Source organism: Engraulis encrasicolus, unplaced genomic scaffold (assembly GCF_034702125.1).
Source record: "Engraulis encrasicolus isolate BLACKSEA-1 unplaced genomic scaffold, IST_EnEncr_1.0 scaffold_28_np1212, whole genome shotgun sequence".
NCBI classification, from domain to species: Eukaryota; Metazoa; Chordata; class Actinopteri; order Clupeiformes; family Engraulidae; genus Engraulis; species Engraulis encrasicolus.
Window position 1 is genome coordinate 442,275 of NW_026945577.1, and position 15,000 is coordinate 457,274.

At 41.3% G+C, this 15,000-nt stretch overlaps 1 protein-coding gene and 2 long non-coding RNA genes across 5 annotated transcripts in view; 2 read left to right on the top strand and 1 right to left on the bottom strand.

Moving 5' to 3' along the window:
* Positions 1–15,000, bottom strand: part of LOC134443195 (protein Wnt-5b-like) — a 141,094-nt gene that overhangs the window by 100,841 nt on the left and 25,253 nt on the right. The window lies entirely within an intron of this gene.
* Positions 2,415–13,125, top strand: LOC134443180 (uncharacterized). Its single transcript, XR_010033593.1, has 4 exons — positions 2,415–2,495; positions 3,292–3,357; positions 3,501–3,567; positions 12,734–13,125. It is a non-coding gene; the product is annotated as an uncharacterized LOC134443180 (long non-coding RNA).
* Positions 5,102–10,694, top strand: LOC134443181 (uncharacterized). Of its 3 annotated transcripts, XR_010033595.1 has the most exons (6): positions 5,102–5,368; positions 5,994–6,149; positions 7,091–7,153; positions 7,737–7,831; positions 9,564–9,724; positions 9,851–10,694. It is a non-coding gene; the product is annotated as an uncharacterized LOC134443181 (long non-coding RNA). The 3 variants fall into 3 exon arrangements; XR_010033594.1 differs by lacking the exon at positions 5,102–5,368 and having other exon boundaries at positions 5,796–6,149; XR_010033596.1 differs by lacking the exons at positions 5,102–5,368; positions 5,994–6,149 and adding an exon at positions 6,183–6,392.

Sequence of the window (15,000 nt, forward strand, 5' to 3'; positions counted from 1 at the left end):
AGCTTTGTCTTGAGTCTAGATTTAAAGCTTTCAACAGAGGGTGCATTTTTTATGTCATCTGGAAGATGGTTCCAAAGCTTTGCAGCATAGAAGCTAAAAGCTGCCTCCCCACACTTTGTTTTGACTCTTGGCATTACCAGCAAATTCTTCTCCGTTGACCTTAGTGACCTATTTGGTGCATAGAGCTGAAACATATCCAGTAGATAGGTGGGTCCCATTCCATTTAATGATTTGAACACGAGAAGCAGTGCCTTAAAATCAATTCTGTAGCTTACTGGGAGCCAATGCAGTGATCTTAAGATTGGAGTAATGTGGTCAAACTTCCTTGTTTTAGTAACTACCCTTTTTTCCCTTTTTTGCATTCTGGATTAATTGAAGCTGTTTGATGGTCCAAGTAATTTCCAAACCTCATCTCTCTCGCTTGCTCATGTCCTCCTGTCACCACCCTGACTGACCAAACCAATAAGGGAAAAGCGTCACACGTCAGCATGGTGCAACGACCACAGCTATTGCCACTATAGCAGTGTTTCTTAAACTTTTTCAGACCGAGGACCACTTTGTCCCACCAAAAATGTTCAGGGACAACGTGTCAACTTAATTCACAGTTGACGGGTGTTAATGTGACACTGCTACACTGAAAAAAGAGGGAATGGCGGGTCTTTGAATTAACCTATATAAAGTAAATAGATGCAAAACGATTCATTAACATTCCTTGAGTAAACATGATTTCATCAAATAAGGATAATGTGTTGAAAAGGGTTGACTGAGCGCTCTTGTTCTCCAACTTAGTAAACTCCAAACTGTGGGTGCTCTTGAAGTAAGAAGACTAAAGTCCTTTCATTTAGAGCGAGTTGGCACTAGGGCCGACTTCAGGCAACTCCACAGGCCGACAAGGATTGTCCTTAGTAGAAAAACCCTTTATTAATCCACGTAAACGCCCTGATGAAGACCCAGTGCGGGTTGAAACCGGTTGGCGTTTTTATCTCTGTAACAATGCCCATGGATTAATAAAGGGTTTTTATACTAAGGACAATCCTTGTCGGCCTGTGGAGTTGCCTGAAGTCGGCCCTAGTGCCAACTCGCTCTAGAAGATAATGTGTTCTTGGAGACTGCTGAATTTGCATGTTTCTAATGCTTTAAATGAACATGATTAAGTTGTGTCTGGGGTGGCCTCCAGTCCTGAGGTGGCGCTAGTGCACCACTTTCTAAGACAAGAAGAAGCCGGAAAGTTTCACAGCCAGAGAGCCGTTCGCTCAGTCAGCTCGGTCCTACTCTTCAGTCTCATCTCGCTGGAATAGTGTTGTCATGTGTGAAGATCTACACGAAATTGAGTAAGTAACTGAATTACTTTCATTTATTGTGGGCGATGTAGAACTGCTCTTGTGTCTTTTGTGTGTGGAAGCTGAGCCAAAGGTGAAGTTAGACTCTACTACATTTACCCACGCAGTGCTCTTTGCTTAGTAACAGGTGCACTGCAAACACTGCAGTTGGCTATGCATCATGTTAATTTCGAAAAGAATGGAAAGTATGTACATTTAGGATATTCAAAGGATGTAGTAAAAACTGCTACTGTACAACAATCTAGCTGGTCATCTTCAGTTAATAGCTATATTTGCGCGGGAGGGTCTGATCCGTTAATGGGGGAGGGGTGGTGGGGGTGCACAGCAAACTAGAACTTCATCGAACACGTTGCATGCTCACGAGAACAGAGGGCTGGCGTCGTTTCGGTGTGTTCATTTTAAGCCAAGTATTTTTTTTGTTTTTTGACCCAACCCAGGTGTTTAATGCACACATGCACTTGTAGTCTTAACCGAAGATTAATCAAATGTAAGCTTTCCTGCACACGAAGTCAAAGAACAACCGATCTAGATAGAGTGCATATAACCTGAATTTAAACGTTGCACAGGGAATTGGATGAAACATGTGGGAATAGTATCCTATTTATTGAAGTGCATAGCACTTTTTTTACTTGCACTTATGGTGCAATGCAAAGCATGCACTGCCTTATCTCGTTTTACTTAGCCTATATCTTCCTCTTTTAAGTGGAGCATTGTTTACAAGTAGCCTAGTTTACAGAATGCATGCTCCTCATTCACGAATCCTGTGCTGTTTAAGTGTTTATAAATGTTTAACCTCACCAATTCCTTCTTTCTTTCTTTCTTTCTTTCTTTCTTTCTTTCTTTCTTTCTTTAAGGACTTCTGGCACAGTAGCCTGCACTGTTCGAAGTCTGTAAGGTAAGACATTCAATGCTGATTGTCTTTAAGGTTTTTATAGTGTGTGTGTGTGTGTGTGTGTGTGTGTGTGTGTGTGTGTGTGTGTGTGTGTGTGTGTGTGTGTGTGTGTGTGTGTGTGTGTGTGTGTGTGTGTGTGGCTTTCCCTAATGTTTATGATTTGTCAATCCTTTGGGCTCTCTGTCTTTTCAGATCAGTGCTGAATTCCAAATAATCACCACAGTTCCCCTGCAATCCAAGCAACTGTTGCTGAATTGGCTGATGTAAGTTTCTGTCTTTTTCGCCTGTGTACTTGATGGTTCCTGAGCAGAAAGCCTTTAACTATTGAGTTACACCCCTGCATGTTAAAACCCCATAGAGAGGATCATGATCTGCCTTAGTAGTCATGGTACCAATACATTCATATGCATGTTTCTTTTGGTGGCAGTCAGCTTCCCAATGTTAATGCCATTCATAGAATCCCAAAACAAATCAGTACCACCACCATTTTTGACCGTAAACATGGGACCGTTTTCTTTATACTTCTCCCTTGGCTACTATCACACATGCTTGAAAAAATCTAAAGCAAATGTGTTCATCATGGTTTCATCAGAGACAAACGGACTTCAGATATGGATTGCTGGAACCATGTCCTCTGGTCTGATGACACCAACATGAACACATTTTTTCGGATGGTGTCAAGCATGTGTGGTGTTAACCAAGTGAGTAGTACAAAGTAAACTGTCCCATGCTCATGGTCAAGTAGTGGTAGTGGGACAGACATGGTTTTAGGCTGGATGCATGGCGTCAATATTGGAAATCTGAATTTCACCAACATTTACCATGACAATTGAAGCAGATCATGATGCAGTCTGCGATTTTAAAGGTGCAGAGTGATTTTTAAAGTAGTTTATTTCCAGAACTCATGCTGCACAGGTTACAAATGTTCTCCTTTTTCTTTCTTTCTTTCTTTCTTTCTTTCTTTCTTTCTTTCTTTCTTTCTTTCTTTCTTTCTTTCTTTCTTTCTTTCTTTCTTTCTTTTTTTCTTTCTTTCTTTCTTTCCTTCTTTATTTCATTAAGTTGTACAAGATGCACCATTTCTGAGGACTTCTGGCACAGTGGCCTGCACTGTTCAAAGTTCGCAAGGTAAGACATTCAATACGGATTGTCTTTAATGTTTTTATTTGTGAATTACAGAGTTTTATCTCCTTTCTTGAATGTGTGTGTGGCTTTCTCCTAATGTTAATGATTTGATCGTTAAATCCTTTGGGCTCTTTATGTCTTTTCAGATCAGTGCTGAATTGAAAAGAATCACCAGTCCCACTGCAATGGCCAGCACTGTTCGAAGTCCACAAGGTAAAGCATTCACTTTGGCCACAACCCTACCCAGTGCACCTTAACAACTTGACTCCTGCTTTAAATTAGCTGTTATCTGAATGGGGGTGACTAAATATTCCAGTGGTATAAGGAGCTGCTTCTCAAATTTTTGTATTTAAATTTTGTCGTACTCTGACCAGTGAATATTAGATTATTGCTTAGTACTAGAATTGGAGTTATCTGAGACAAGATGATCTGATCTGAGAAGTGTTGATGACTACCTCCCTGGTGTTCCCACTCTCAGTGTGGAGTGTGACACTATTTGTATGCATTGTGCTATGCTCAACATGACATTGAGAGGCTTCAGTTGAAAGTGAGCAAGCTATCTCACGGTTTCCTTATTTCAATACACTTACTACACAATTCATGTGCAGCTAAACAAAAAGAAATATTGATATCTTCTATGTAGAAACAAAATGAGCACTACAATGAAGGGTATGATATCTGAGAGCACTTTGTTGACACATGTTTTTCACTCTGATGGGGGGGGGGGGGGGGGGGGGTCAGAGTGAAAAACATGTGTCAACAGTCTACAGAGTGCACCAGCTGTGTTACGCTTTTCATTATATTGCCCGTTGTATGTCTGCCAAGAATATTGCATGTTTTATTTTTAATCATAAGTTATCAATGAAACTTATTGAGATGGGGAAAACTGTAAGAACTTCTTATTTCAGCCCCTTGACAGACAAGCCCTGCATGCCATATTACTGCACGCATGCACAAAGAGCAATGCAGTAGACTTTTCCTTCAAAGTCTCCTCTCAAGGAACAGTATATACCGTACCTGTATATGCATAATGAAACTTGTTCTTCTCTTAATTGAGACGAGCTGACCCTTACATCTCTGTGCTCTGAAACATCTTAAACAGAGGATTGGCATCACTGGTTGTCTACTACATGCTCCTTGTAGGTCCCAGCCAAGGAGACACAGTAGACCTGGGGTGTTGTTCCATATGAGAGTGAGCTTTTTCATTGGCCTGGGCCCACTAGTATTCCTGTGACACACCAAGTTTCATGTCAAAGTCTTGTCATGCTATGCAATGCAATGATCTTGCAGGCCACATAAAATTACTTCATGGGTCACAATTGTATGGTGTTATAATGTGGACAAAAGGTCCACGAGCGCCACTTACTGTACACGCGAGGTATTTTATTCTGCGCGCGCGCGTAGACACTGTCGCGCGCGCGATTTTGCTCTGCGCGCGCGCGCAAACGCTGCCACGCGCGCGCAAACACCGTCTCACGCGCGAGAGGTGACATGAATTTCCTCACGCGCGCGAGCAGAAATATGAATATTTAAATTATCTCCTCCCACTGGTTAGCATAACAAATGAGGCGGAAGTTTGTTTAGTCCATAGTAGTCAAACACAGAGATCTCAGATCTCAATTGCTGATAGACTATCGTTGCTACGGTGACTGCAAACGACCACCTTTGAAACACAACTGAAACGCAACTCACGGCTGCGCTGACAAGGGCATTCACCTATTTATTAGTAAACCCATTTTATTTTTTGGTGGATGAAAACATTGTGTCAATATGCTATGTCTATGTTCGCCTTATTCACCCGGAACGTTCTAAAGACGTTGAGGGGTACACTTCAGGGGTACATTCGGCAACGCACCAGCTGTCATGCCGCCTCACTTTTGTGTGCCCAAATGTTCGTCCTCAAAGAGAAAAAAAATCCTACCGTGGACAGACTTTCCACCGTTTCCCCAAAGAGCAGGCACTTCGCCGTGAATGTATAAATCACATCAAGAGGGATCCTGGTCCATATTTCAAGGTAAGATGCAAAATTATGTTCAATCATACGCATTAGCTAGCACAAATAAGCTAGCTCGCCAAACTTGTCATGACTCATGTAGCCTAATGACGCGAATGCCTCGGTGAAATAAAAAAAATATGAATGTGTAATTACACAACGCTACATTTATATGATATTTCCAGATCGCTATTTTCAAGATTAGGCTTTTAATTGTGTGGTAAGCGATCCGATGGCCATTGATTTTGTGCTACCAGAACCAGTAGCATAGGCCTACTTGATTCCCTGATTGTCGCTCCCAACGCAGGACGCTCCCCGGTCAGCTCGCTCCCACTAGCCAGACTATCGATCCCACCGCCATATAACGGAGCTAGTTATCTTTTTGATGTTAGTTTTTTGTTTCTAACCCTGAACCTAACCATAACCCTAAACCTAACCCTAAATTGCTTGTATGTGGCAGTGTATGATAATACGTGAAATATAATCGGGTGGGACTACACGTCCGGGAGTGATAGAAACACCTGGGACTACACGTCCGGGAGCGATCTCAGTTGGGAGTGTCCATCTACCTCCCGGCCTACTTGTGCCAAAATCAAGTTGTTTTGCTAACGAACTAAAATGCATACCCTGGTATTTATGGTTACAGATCAACGCTGAGACCAAGGTTTGCTCTGAGCACTTTGAGAAGCAGTGTTTTGTAAAGACCGCCCGTGGTATCACAAAGCTTATAAGGATGCCGTGCCACTTTGTTCGCCTGGACTTCAGAGAGGCCAACGAGGAGAATCATCATTCGCAGACCGAGGTTAGTTTGTTCAGTCAATATTCAACTGACATGTGTTTAGCAACCCTCTAATAATAATATTAAACTGAGCATAACCGCGTTCGTCCCGCGACCGTTCCGCCTTGGTATGTTTTGACCCCTTACATATCGCATCGCACGAAGCAAAGCAGGTTGCCGTGGCAACGCTTCGCACAGCCCTGGCTGGTAGAGCTGTGAAGGATTTTGAATGCCAGGCAGCCAGTAGGGTACAGGGTACAGTACAGGGTAAGCTCGCTTTTATGCTGTTATTGAGAATTTGATTGAATGAGCAGGCGTTGTAAACTATTCTATGCATCAAAAAGCCCTATGTTCTGCGCAGTGCTCCTCCCTCCGAGTCCAGTGACTTTTTAATAACTCACTTTTCTAAAGTTTTAACTTGGATTTCTGTCACGTTTAAACGCCACCGCTCCTGGATCTCTCTCTATGCTGTGCCCTGCCTAGTATTTCTGAGTCCCCTGAAATAGGCTGTCTGCATTCTCTTTTTTAATGCACTGGGCCCTTTCTTTCAAATTAGTCAGTTTGTTTCAGATCTTGTCATTTCTGCTATAGGTGACTGCTCAAGATGTGGCTTCCTGTAGTTCAGAGAAGCTTATGTAGTAGTGTTAAGAATAAACAGGTGTGGAACATATGGCCTATATTTGAATAGTTGTGGGAATAACTGTGGGAACATGGAGCAGCAAGAATAAGCTGTGGGACCAATGGGCTGTGGGAACATAGAGCAGCTGACCCCCAACAGGGTCTTCATGGTTGTATGACCTGAATACATTTTCAAAGTGGAGCCACAGGATGCGGACTTCTACTCTTTTCCACTATTAGACGCGCCTTTGTCCTGCACCTGGCCTCAGCGAGGTGGGATGTGCATACTCTTACTTTTATAAAAATGTTGTATATTGACCACTAATTCTGTGCATGCTGTCATACAGAGATGATGACCCATTCCTGAAGTTGGACGCCAGAATGCAGGAAGGTGCTGTTTAAGAGCCTAGGTAGGTATTTGCTCTCAAGACACTTGTCTGCGACAATTTAGGAAACACTGTCAAAGTGTGTGAATGACGAAGACCAGCTTACAATGTTTTATCTTCTCTTTTCTTTTGTTTCTGTGCTGTGTGGGACATGTTTGACATGTAAATAGACCACTAGGCTAGTTCAGTTGTTGGCGGTGGATTTATGTTGATTATAAATACAAGTCCTTTAGTAGGCTAGTAGGCTAACTAATTAATGCGAGCATGACCTACTGTGTCATGCTAAACAAGCAGGAAGCTGGGCATTCTTGGCGACTCAGAGAACTATAATACAGGCCAAGTCGTCATTGTTATAAGATGGTAATGACATCATCAAATATTTGCCCTGTTGAATGGATGTACGTTTTTGCGTCACATCCTGTTGATGCTAAAATTACGTGCACTGTTACATCAAGATCCATGAACTTGTCAGCAGTGCAGCCAGCCTTCTTTCTATGGTCGTAATGTAATCGTTTACAGCTCTCGAAATGAGCAGACAGCTCAGCTGCTTGGTGCATACTCTTACCAATCGGTCTATATTATTCCCTCTTGCATTATTTATTTTCAGGCGGTGGAAGAAGCACTTGCAGGTATGCTACCGACCAGGCTCCTCAACATCAATCCGAGACGGAAGATGAACCGGGATGAAGCAGTTAGATTGAGGTAAACATCTACACACCCCTGTTCAAATTCCAGGTTTTTGTTACGTAAAAAAATGACAGAAAACAAACTTAAAGCTTTAAAAGGAAAGAATAGAAAATAAAAAACTTCTATCTACATCGTTGCATAAATATGCACACCCTTAACCTAATACCTTGTTGCAGCACCTTTGGCTTCTATTACAGCACTCAGTCTTTTTGGGTAAGAGTCTATCAGCATGGCAAACATAGAAGTGACAATATTTGTACACTTATCTTTGCAAAAGTACTCAAAATCTGACAGATTGCGAATGCATCTCATCTGCACAGTCCTCCTCAGATTGCCCAACAGATGTTCCGTGTCATACAGGTCTGAACTCTGTCTGGGTCTTTCCAAAACCTCAATCTTATTCTAATGAAGCCATTTTTTGTTGATTTTTGGCATTTGCCTAAAAGTAATTGTCGTTCTGAATGATTAAGGTAATCCGCATCATTACCTTTCTAACAGGGGGCAGTATGTTTTATGCCACTACAATGGCCCCTGTGGAACTGTTCTAAATTCCAACCTCCCAGTTACAGCTGAAGAACGATAATCACATAGCATGATGCTGGCACCTTCATGCTTCACTTTACGCTTGGTGTTACCTTGGCAATGAGGTGTTGTTACCTTTTGTAATTATGTCCAAAATGTTAGGCAAAGACACTTTGCCTGATGAAGACCTGAAGGTCGAAACGTTGCTCGATTAAATAATAAATAGACAAGCAGTGTCGCGGACTTCTCTTTTCACTTGGATTTACTCTCATTGTCCTGCACCTGGCCCATCGAGTGGGATGTGCACACATCTACTTCTCTGAGGGTGAACGAATATTGCCATATTAATGTGTGCCATGCTCTTACCCACAAAAGACTGTGCTGTAATGAAGGCCAAATGTGCTGCAACTAAGTATTAATTTAAAGGTGTGTACATTTTTGCATTGCATAAGTTTAGATTGAAGGAGGGAAAAGCTGTGAATTTATTTGTCTCTCTGTCATTTTTTTACATCACAAAAACCTGACATTTGAAGAGGGGTGTGTAGACTTTTGGGAGCCACTGTACATGTAGAAATTATGTGTTCATATCACTAACCCTCTTGGTTTAGCACGATAATGAAAAGAACTGTGAGCAAAAATGTGGCTAGCAGAAAACCAGAGTGGCTAGTGACTTGGGAAAACCACTGTGGCCGGAGAGCAAAACATTATAATGTCAAACCCTTGTCTGTACCCAGACATGGGTTCTACCAGCTGTACGGATACCCAAACACAGCCTGTCACATCGTATGCAAAGCGCAAGTCTGAATTAAATTTTCTAAACACATGTACCTAAAAAGTGGACCACAGTCACCTTGTAGTTTGAATACTTTTACTTGAAGGAGAGGATTGTGCACATCCCAGAGAAAGGTGCAGTACGAAGGTCAACTGTAGTTTTCAGAGTGAGGAGTCTGCACACTTAGAATCGTTTTTGTTGCGTTTTATTTTTTCATGGCAGGATAACGTTTCTACCTCAACAGTCTTCTTCAGATTCTCAGATTCAGATTTTTCATTGTTTTTGGACAAGTTGGGTAAGACTGTATTATGTGCCAGTGCTTGAGTATTACCTGTTTGATTTCATTTGCCAACAATTAGAATTATTTTACACTGTCTGGACAAGATGTAGAAAACTACTACTGACCGACAGTGATATGTCATGTTCTTAATACTGTATATCCTGTCATTACAGACAAGGCGGCCGGAAACTTTGATGACCTCAATGACACTGGCTAGGTGAAGGACATCAAGAAAATGGCATCCGGTCACCAGACATCAGCTCATAAGCCACAACGTCATCAACCATTTTGCGCCAAAAATGAAGCCGTTCACATACCATGGCATCCTAAGCAGGTAATTTCATACCTCTCAGTAACCTCAGAATGTTGCTGGTGAAGGAGAACATCCCGTTCAATATCAATATTACACAGAATAAACAAAATCATCACTTCCCATAATTTCTACCACATGTTTCAATAGGCAGCACCACACTACTGTGCAACAGTGAGAGAGAGCGGGCAAGGACAAGTAAAACGGACCTACACTACAGCAAGACTTTGACACTTCTCCACGTGAGAGGCAGCCATCGCCCCCACCGTGGAGCAGTGTGTACCCAGTACCCCCAAAAGAGGAGATGATCCAACGCCATCACAGCCGATTTCCAAAATTGTACACCAAACTCTGTATGGGCGTGTGTGTGTGTGTGTGTGTGTGTGAGATATTGTAAAACTTCTCAGTCCTTCTTCTATACTATACAGTGTATAAATATGCATGTGAAAACCTAAATATGCATTAAAAACCATTACTGAGGTTAAGAAATGCATTATAACAAATACATCTGATTCAGGTGTACTGTACATTGAAATGTCTTTATTTGCCACAAATACATCACATCCTGGAAACCTGTACAATGTGTGGATTCAAAGGTCTGCCAGATCTTTGTGATGGCACAGGATTGCAGTGGAACCCAAACATAGCCTAGGAACTCCCACGCCATCTCACCAACTGCCGATATGCAGTATGCCTGAATTTCCTGTACAGCAAAGAAATGTAGAGATTGTGCCTTCATCGAGAATAGGTCATTTGGAATCACAACAATTATTCAATTTACTTTGTGCGTGTGGTGTAGCTATTGCTGTTATTATGTTACTACTAGTGACCCATTTAGTTGAGCTTAATAGTCTACATGACATCTCTGCACTTGTGTTACCACTATTGGGATTGGCTGCTCCCTAAATGAAAATGAGAAAAACTTGCCCGGATGAAATGTTATGAACTGTGTGCGTTGTGCTGCTTGCTGAAGTAACATGACACCCACATCACCTTCCAGAAATAAAGTATACAGGCTACCTAACCAGAGTCCTAGAGACCTGTTGCTGCTGTGTGATGAAATCCAGGCAAAGACCCACCTGCTTTGGCAATTGCTGCAACATGTAAAAAAGGTAGACAGATTAGGCCTCTGTAGATATGGCATGATTCACTTAATTCTTTAACCACTAATATGGCTTGGGTCAGACAAGCTGGGCTGCACACTGACCTCTTCCATGTTGCCCATGTGGTTTCGTTGGCTGTGTGTGACCACCTCCGTACAGGGGCAGATTTATTTATTATTTATTTATTTATTTATTTATTAAAATGTCTGCACCTTTTTATTAAATGTATTGCATTGCACTGGTATCACATTGCATTAAATGTACTAGCCAAGTGACACAAACAGAGCAGGTAAATACAGTCTTGATCTGTACCATTTATGTCACTTCTTAAAGATTCAATTATTCAACTCTATATTCGAAGAGGCCGGTATTGCGCTACCATTTTCCATGAACCAGTCAACTTCTGGGAGTCATTGCAGTAGCCTACTTTGAGAAAGTGATCTTACTTTCTAGCCTAATCATTCATTGTGCTTGTGTCAGTATTGTAGTGTCATTGGTTATTTACAGTGTGTCGACGCCATCTACTGCATGCACGGTTCATTTTCTATCCACTTAATCATTTCATTCCAAAGCACAGAGTGAGCTCTTTGATGAAATGTAGGCTAAATTCACCCAGAGCTGTAGTTGTGTATACCCCTTGGATCGCTGAATACATAGCCTACATTAAATCCATATTTCAGCCTCCGGTCTCAAGTCAACTGCGGCCGTCTTGCCCAGTGTCGTCACCAGCTATGGAGAACAGTGGCAAAATGAATGATTGTTCCAACCGATTTCAATAAAGGGTTTCTGATCTGACCGCTTGAATTGACTATCCAGCTCCCTCTTTTATTGCAATGCTTACCAGCAAAAGTATCAAACACACTTGAATCCTTACACATTACAAATATCTGACTGGACCATCGTAGGAAACAGGTTTGTACCGGTAGGCCTATGTCTCTCAGTCATGCATCATGCACGGAGCTGGATTTCAGTGAAACATTGCACTTACAACATGTTAACTTAAGGTCTATGTAAACGTGCATTTTGGTCTTCTTTGCAAAACAACTATGTCATCATGCCAAATACCTAGCCTGCTAACTTTAAGCTCTTAAAACACACTCGTCGTGAGCAAAATGAAGCTTGACAGGAATAGTCCTACAACACGAACCATATTCAGTTGATGAAACGTCTACTCACTTTATTCCTCATCTGCTGTCTGCGAATCTCAACAAGTTCGCCCATGAAACAAACATATGTATTAAAAACAATGTTTTCATAAAAATGGGTAAGAAATAGAGGTAAATGCCCTTGTCAGCAACCTTCAGTCATTCCACTCGTCAGTAAACGCGAGCTGCAGTCACCGTAGCAACGATATAAACAATTGATCTTGATATCTGTGTATGACTATTTCGGACTAAACAAACTTCCGCCCCGTTGGTTATGCTAATCAGTGGGAGGAGATCATTTAAATATTCATATTTCTGCTCGCGCGCGTGAGGAAATTCATGTCACCTGTCGCGCGTGAAGCGGTGTTTGCGCGCGCGTGGCAGCGTTTGCGCGCGCGCGCAGAGCAAAATCGCGCGCGAGAGAGTGTCTACACGCGCGCGCAGAATAAAATACCTCGCGTGGGCAGTAAGTGGCGCTCGTGGACCTTTTGTCCACATAATGACGCCATACAATTGGCCCTGGGTTTGAGTTTGACATCCCTGCAGAATGAAGGCAACTACACAGCTTTGGCTCTGGTATTTGATGACTTCAGGCCAATTCACACCAGCGTTAAATCATCATCCAGGTCCCACATCAGAATTAGAACTGAGGAAATCTTGACAGTGGAACAGAGGACATGCTTTGGACTTTGCAGTAACCTACTGCCCAGCTTAATGTTGATTTATTTGTTAATTCAAATGGCTTGGTTAATTTTTGTTTATTTACTTTTGTCTGTGTTGAATAGGTCATGGATGAAGTTGCCGTAGACGAAGCAATTGAAGACATCACAATTGGAATCTGCTCTGACAGAAGATTGGGCATCCCACCCTTTGGACATTGTCAGTTTTCGTGTATGTCTGTCACACACGTGACACCCAATCGGAAAGGACTCCTTTTTTTTTCAGCAACTAAAAAACAGCAGTTATTTTTGTTTCTTTAAGTGAAATGTACCTTTTTTCTAGAGATCTATTTGCTTGTATGCACTTCCAGGTCCTTGCTGGTTTAAGAATAGCACTTGAGTGTGCATATGTTTTGTACGTACTGTGTTGATTTTGACCCAAACTAAAGACAAACAAAATACCAAAACTAGACTTAAATAAGACTGGGTAATGACACAAATGTGGTCACCAAAGAGGACAACCAAATTAATGGTGGACTGCCAGATGCACGCGCACATGCATACATTATACGTGCACATGCATACAGTATACGCGCATGAACGCACACACGCACACCTACAAGTGTGGACTAATGCACTTAGTCAATGAGCTAAAATAACTGTATATAGAGTGAATTTTATTTGTGCCCGATGTGTTCACATGAATGCTAATCCAGCCAGAGAGCACTTTTTCACAGCAACCAAACAAATTATTTTCTTAAAGGTGCACTGTGTAGGATGGTGACCAGAGTAGGCAACTATGCTGCACATTGAAACGGTGCTGCCTATTACCAACTGTGTCCTTTTCATGAATATTTACTTAGTAATAAACGAAAATGTATAAATGTATTACGAAAATGTTTACTAAAAATCTGTATTTCTAGAAATTCAAAATGATAGTCAGTGGAGAAGATTCCTCTCTTTTCCCCTTTCATGTATGGAAAGAGCAATTTCCCCAGTCATAACGACAACTTAAAGTTTGGTGGTGGTAAATATTCATGAAAAATGCAACATTTGTGCATGGGCAGCATGAAATCTCAAAATAAACTACTGAAAGTAATACACAGTGCACCTTTAAAGCGAATTGGACTTTCTGTTCACAGACCCTGCTCGTTGATTGGTCTAAGAGTAGCAGTTATTTGTGACTGTGCTTATGTTTTGTATATCTGTGTGCATTTTACATGCGTACAGTGAAAGTCAATACATTTAATCACAGAATTCTGACTCTTTTTGTTGTTTTTGTTTGCACATGCCTGTACATCAAATTGTGATCTGCAATGCATTTGTATAGCCTAGACCTAATGTGTTTACCATATGTTTTTTATTTATTTATTTATGGGGGGGGGGGGTGGATTGAGACTAAATAATCATGTTACTGAAATGTAGCTGTATGCATGTTTTAGGTGATTCCATCACCTTTTAATAAACATGAAAAAAATACTTTCAAACTATGTCAAAGTTTTGTGTTTTTCCAACATATTTTCTGGTTAATGGAATACCAATTAATTGTTTAGGATTAAAGTGATTTCATCACCTCTGATTTAGGTGAAAAAAACATTTTGTGACTATTTTAAAAAATCACATAGTTCCAACACATTTTTATGATGCTGGAACATGAATAAGTTGTGTTAGGTTGAGGTGATCCAATCACCTCCGTTTAAGGTGATAAAATCACTTGAACCTTACACAATAAAAATAGGGGAAGAAATCATGTTGACCTTACACAATTGGATTGTGTGGGACCGATGTACACATTAAAATCATGTAAATCCAACGAATATTTTCTTTCAGTGTAGTTTTGATACAGATCACTTACTTTTTATTCAACATGCATGTCTTACTGTAATGAAAAATAACTGGGAAAAGTAGAAATCCTCTCGCCGACCACCTGAGCTCTTTTGCGGACCACCAGTGGTCCCTGGACCACACATTGAGAATCACTGCACTATAGTATGAATTATATGTTGTTGTTGGTTTTTTTTGAAATTGCATTTAATCTAAAAAGCATATTCGTTGCAGTACATTAATTATTAGCCATATTTGTGCCACCTGACGTCTGAGCCAGGGGGAAAAAAACTTTGATAGGATTCTTTGCATCGTTTGTGTGACAGGGTTGATGGCTGAGGATAGTTCTGATTGGTTCGTTTTTTTATTTCCCAGTATTCCTTGCGTCAGAAGGAAGAGTGTGTTGAGGAGCACGAGGAGGACACACACACACACACACACACACACACACACACACACACACACACACACACACACACACACACACACACACACACACACACACACACACACACACACACACAAACACACACACAATCAATCGTCATTGAGCCATTTACATCCTTGTG